At 44.2% G+C, this 5,952-nt stretch overlaps 1 pseudogene; it reads right to left on the bottom strand.

Moving 5' to 3' along the window:
• Nucleotides 1-3,013: 3,013 nt before the first annotated feature.
• Nucleotides 3,014-4,970, bottom strand: LOC119318467 (annotated as a pseudogene).
• Nucleotides 4,971-5,952: the final 982 nt, after the last annotated feature.

Genomic DNA, 5,952 nt, shown 5'->3' with positions numbered 1-5,952 from the left:
CCGCATCGTCTATGTAGATCTTTCCGCGGCGACTCTTGGTCATCCGGCCCACAGCGTATCCCTTGATCCCTTCGAAGTTTCCCTTTAAGAACTCGAAACCACCGTGCGCTGGCCCCACGGTGGGCGCCAACTGTCGTGGAATTGTCATGGCATATGTCCTAGTGTGAGGACTTAGTCGTGGAGCCATCGCACTAGGTTAGCTTAGAGGGGTTAAACGGGACAAAGGACACATGAGTTTATACTAGTTCGGCCCCTTGCGGTGAAGGTAAAGGCCTACTCCAGTTGAGGTGGTATTGCTTATGTCTCGATTACTAGGGAGCGAATACGTTTGACCTAGCTTTTGGTCTGTTGTCTCTTGCCCTAAACTGCCACAGGGTCATCCCTTTATATACTCAGGTTGACGCCCTGCGGCTTACAGAGTCCCGACCAGTTCATAACAACATGTCCGGCTCGGTGACTAAGTACACATGTCTTACAATACAAGTCATACATATATGGCGATTTATACCCACGGGCCTTAAGCCGTCTTTGGGCCTTGGGCTCTTAGTAGTCATCTTCATGAATCGCCATCATCAATACCTTCATGGGCTTCGTGTTAATGAACCGTCGTTGGTATAACCCGGCCCCTCATGGCGGGTCATACCTAATAGTTATATCCCCAACAGAAACCGTAAAAGTGGTTCAACCCATAAATTTTTTAAGAGCCACCGAAAATGCACACCCGAAACCCTTATATTTGGAGGTTGGAAGGCCGAACCTAGGGGGCCCCGTATACCGGTCAAATCTCGTCGGAGCAAATACATTGCCGCGGAGTTTGCCGGAATCCGTCCTAAACTCGCCGGAATTCATCACTGCACATCGGAAAAGGCCGCTAGACACCGCAATCGATCGCCGCCGGTTCAAATTGGACGAGCTCGATATCGCTGTGGCCTCCCATGACCTCTTCCTGGCCGCCGGAATCCTCCCGGCGCGGCAGGCAGACAGGCACGTCTCGGCCGGCGCGACTAGCAATAGAGCAAGGAGTGAACGGCGGAGGCGACGGGTCGTGGCTGGGCGCGGCCGGCGGAGGCGACGAGGCATGGCCGGCGAGGCTGGGCGCGGCCGGCGTGGTGATGGGGCGTGGCCGGCAGGGACGGGGCACGGCCGACGTGCGATGGGGTTGGGCGCAGCCGGCGCGGCTGGCTGAGGGAAGGGGCGGCAGCGGCCGGACCGGAGAAATGAGCTCTTATCCCAGTTTTACAGTTTATTTTACAGCATCTATTCGGCCGTAGCTGAAATGAACTCTTAAAATGCATTTTTCTCGACCTGTCTTTCAGTTTTACAGTTTGCGATTTTAAGGATCTACTAGAGATGCTCTAACAGCTCCATCAACTACTACTGCCAAAGGGAACTCGTGGTAAACCATTTGCCGAGTACCTTGTGCAAGCCGAGTGTTTTTATTGTGCGTGCCGAGTACCTTGTGTGTGCAGAGTGAATTATTTAAGGTGCTTGGTGTATTGGATTGTATGCCGAGTACTGTATATATATCGAGTTATTTTTAGAGGAGTGAAGTGCATCATAGGTCCTCGAACTATTTTAGAAGTGTCACGTAAGTCCTCGAACTATGAAAATCGTCATCCATGTCCTCAAAGTGCAATATGTGTGTCATCCTGATCCTCAAACTATTTCAAAGGTGTCATGTAGGTCCTTAAACTATTTCGGAGGTGTCACATATATACACACTTATTACAGTTCAAAGATTTTTGAGGATTTAGATGACACTTTTCATAGTTTGAGGACCTACATGACATCTTCGAAATAGTTCGAGGACCTACAATGCATTTTAGTCTTTCTAGAGGTATTTGGCATAGTATAACGAGCACCCCGTAAAATAACACTCGACATGGGCATGGGCATGGGCAGTTTTCCCGTACGCTCGATATATGTAGTTTTTCCTGCAGTGCACAGAGCAAATTCTTCTCGGGAAACTCCGGATGGGTTACAATCGGCAATGCTACACGTACAAACAGTTTACAGGCTTTTACAGGTGGGTTAGTTTTTATTGGTCAACAAGTAAGCGGGACGGCCCACCTTCATAAAAATCAGGAGGAAGAAGTTTGTGATTGGTTGTTAGATGGAAAAAGTTTGTAAATCTTTGTATGTCTAGCATTTTTGGGTTACAATACTCTCACCTGCATTCTGCACTGCAAATCTGTGAAGCCCTCTAGATTTGGAGCCTCCCGGTGCAACAACGGCTGTTGGGGTCATTGGGCCCCGCCTGTAATGATGTGTGTCATTGTTTGAGGTCCAGGTTTGTTTTTCATTTATTTTTTCTTTTTATTATTTATTTTATGTCTTTTCAAATTTAACTCATGAATATTTATTGAAAATTGTGAACATTTAAATTTTTGAAGATATTTAAAAATAATTAAACTTTTTTTTGATCCATGAACATATTTTTAACTCTTGAATATTTTTAAGGTTTTGGAACATTTTTTAAAGTTTGTAAACTTTTTTAAATATTTTTGTGAATATTTTATGAAATCCACGAATAGTTTAGAAATTCCCAAATATTTTTTGAAAAATCATGGGTGTTTTAGTTTGTGACATTTTTTTAAAAAAACTAAGATTTTTCTAAAATCTGTAAACATCTTTTGATTTAACTAACATTTCAAATAAAAAAGATAGCCAAATTGTTATAAGATAGAAGTAGAGTGGGCGGAAAAATGCTAAGCAAGTTAGTGGGGCAGGGAGCCTAGATGAGCGAGCGAGAGATCAGTGGGCAGAGTCATGTGAACGTATAGCAACAATTCCATGGTTTCAGCATAGATATGAGCTCTCAAGGGACTCACACACCGACCAGAAGCTCACACCGAGGTCGAAATGTGTAAGGACACTACAACCCCGCACCGAACAACTGCAATCTCCTCTAAGAATAAATATCATCTCTAGTAGCACACCAGATATACTAAAAAAAACCCACCATAACATATTTAAAACCCTGTCGGCGCAAATAAAATCAAGACGAAACAACGGATCGCAATAACCTCTTATAGAGAAAAAAAAAGACTTAATCTCATGAGTTAACAAAGGGCGTGGTGAAAGCGAGTTAGCAGCTATTAAATGGTTTATTATGCCTCATACAATCAACACGTTGATCTAACAGAAAAGAGGCATCATGCATGCCCTGCAGGCGTGACCTTCCAAAAAAGTTGCACGAATATTAAAGCTTGGACGACTCATGCATGAACCAAGCCTGCATGCATGAATTTAGACCACATCGACAGAACGGACAGAGTCCAGCGCCATCACTTGTTGCCCCGGCGCCGCCGGAACGGCGGTGACTGGGCGAACCACGGCGCCAGAGCTCTTTTCGATCTTGCCAACGTTTATCACCACCACGTGCTCCTCCGCCGGCATCTTCATCCCCTCTTTCCCCTCCTTCAGATCGCTCACCACCGGCGTCGCGTTCATGTAGAACATGTAGAGGGCCATCTGGATCATCCCAAAGGTGAAGCCAAGGATGTTTGGGAGCAGCAAACAAAAAGTTAATTGCCACTCGTCAGTGCTCATGCTTGCGAATAGAATGCGTATCTGTCGGCAAATTAAAAGAAGGGTTGGATGATGTTTAAATTACCGCGACGTATTTGTCCTTGATGAGCAGGCCGTAGAGGAACCAGACGACGGCACTGAGGGTGAGCGTGAGGGAGAGGGAGAAGGGCATGTACTCCACACTCTTGGTCTTGATGACTCGTCCCTGGGGAATGGAACACATCAAAGTTAGTTGACACACGTACAAGAGGTCGCGCCATGAGCTGAAGTATGAGGTTTGTCGGTCAAAAGGGGCTCACAATGATGCTGAGTGGGGCAACGAAGACGCAGACGGAGAAGCCAACGCAGATCCAGCCGAGTGAGACGACGCGTCTCTCGCCGTGGAAGGCGACGAGGGTGAGGAGGAGGATGAGCCCGAAGCCGCGATGTTGAGGAGAAGGATGATCTTGGCCGTGAAGACCTTGGCCTTCCTTGGGGCGTAGACGAGGTACATGACAATGTAGACGGTTTCGATGACGCAGCCTGCGGCGTTGATGGTGATTAGGAGGCCCTCGCCGGACTTGACCAGCGCGTAGAAGATCCATAGCATCGCGCTAAACAGCGCCACAACATAGGGCACTGATTGGAACCCTTCCGTGGATTTGCTCTTGTAGATCCGGTAGAATGTTGGTCTGATAAATTTAGTATGTACAGATAAGTTATGGGAAGACATATTGATATGATCAATCAAATGAAAAAGAAAACATAGACAGTCGCTTACATGGGGGCCAGGAGGCTCGTGAAAGAGATGATGTTGCCTGCACGGCACAAAGTTACCAAAGTAAGCGATGAGTTGCGATAATTGCACGACACAGTTAGTACATCTTTCTTTTATGTGCTTTATCCTTTGAGAAAAAAATATGCAATTTGCTTTGTTGTTGTTTCTTTATGGGTTCATGGTGCACCGAGCTAGATGTCACTAGAGCTAGTACTAGGCTACATCAATTAATCAATCAATCAGTGGCAAGTGGCAAGCAAAAAAAGATAATATAGATAGATGTTGCAAAAGGCCGATCTTTAAGGACACAAAGGAGTCTACTAGTACTGCACTAGCAAATAGCTGCTGTAAACAAGAACTACCATAGTACAAGGGGTAATTCAAGGAAAATGATCTTTTGCATGTGATGAGAATAGTATGCACCTAGGAGACCGAAGGCGAATGCCCAAGGGTGCTCCAGGGATAGGCCAGCCATTGTGATACAAAGATATATAACAGTGAGATGGATGTGAACTTGGTATAACAGTGGGGCGAGAGATTGTTTTTGCACTTCTCTCTCTCTCTCTCTCTCTCTCTCTCTCTCTCTCTCTCTTTCTCTCTCTCTCTCTCTCTCTCTCTCTAACCCCAGACTCCTGTTGGAGAGAAGGGAGAGATTAGGAGAGGAGCTCTCAGTGTTGGTTGAAACTCTTCGCCTGAATTGTAAGGTTGCTAACGGGGTGCTTTATATAGGCAGGAAGAAGACATGACTGCCATGGCGTATGCAAGCTCTCCGATCACACATATGCCACACAAAATTAAAGTTTGGCTTTCTAGAAAAAAAGTTTCCAGAAATGCATAATTGATCTTATCTAATGTGCTATGTTTCATAGAGATAATGATAGAAATTTCGAAAGTTGTCTCTTTGGTGCATACTTCCGCTTTAGTGTGCATAATGCATCCGCTCCTGAATTGTTGTACACTCTGACTTGTGTTGCACTATGTCATTCTTCCAATCTTCCTAGCCTAGATTTTACCGGAAATCCCTTTTGGAGCTCGGGCTCCAGTGAGGCCTCCAAATTCAACTTTGAAATTTCATTAAAATTCATATTTTTACATTTCAAAAAATTCTGGAAAAAAATTACAGATATATATGAAGGCATAATACAGAAGTGTGAAAATTTTCAGTTCAAAATACATTGAAATGAGGGTTGTGTAAAAAAGACAAATCTGAGGATGTTTAACACATGATACTATTCATCCTCCCAGACCATGAATTTGTATTTTTTGTATAGGTTGCAACTCAAGAAATTTCATCATGAATTTTTACACATGTGAGTTACATCCTTACATACACGCATATTTTTTTTCAGAATTTTTTGAACCATAAAAGTTTGAATTTGAATTTTTCAAAAATAAAGGCCTCCATGGAGCTCGGCCTCCAAAACGCCTTTCTCAAGATTTTACGGGTTTGGTAATAGCCGCCACACAAGTGCGAACCAAAGGAGACATTCCTACTGAGAGGACTCTTCAGACCATTAGTTGTTCACTGAATTTACTGAATGAAATGTCGTACATTTTAAATAATTAAGTTTATATACTACATCTCTTTTCTTGGTTCGTGTTTAGACATAAACATAGTTTCCAATAGCTGAATTAATTCAACAACCTTGTCGTTTTAAAAATGT

The sequence above is a fragment of the Triticum dicoccoides genome, chromosome 6A (assembly GCF_002162155.2).
Source record: "Triticum dicoccoides isolate Atlit2015 ecotype Zavitan chromosome 6A, WEW_v2.0, whole genome shotgun sequence".
Lineage (NCBI taxonomy): Eukaryota > Viridiplantae > Streptophyta > Magnoliopsida > Poales > Poaceae > Triticum > Triticum dicoccoides.
The sequence above is the reverse complement of the archived record's forward strand: the minus strand, read 5'-3'. Positions and strand labels throughout refer to the sequence as shown.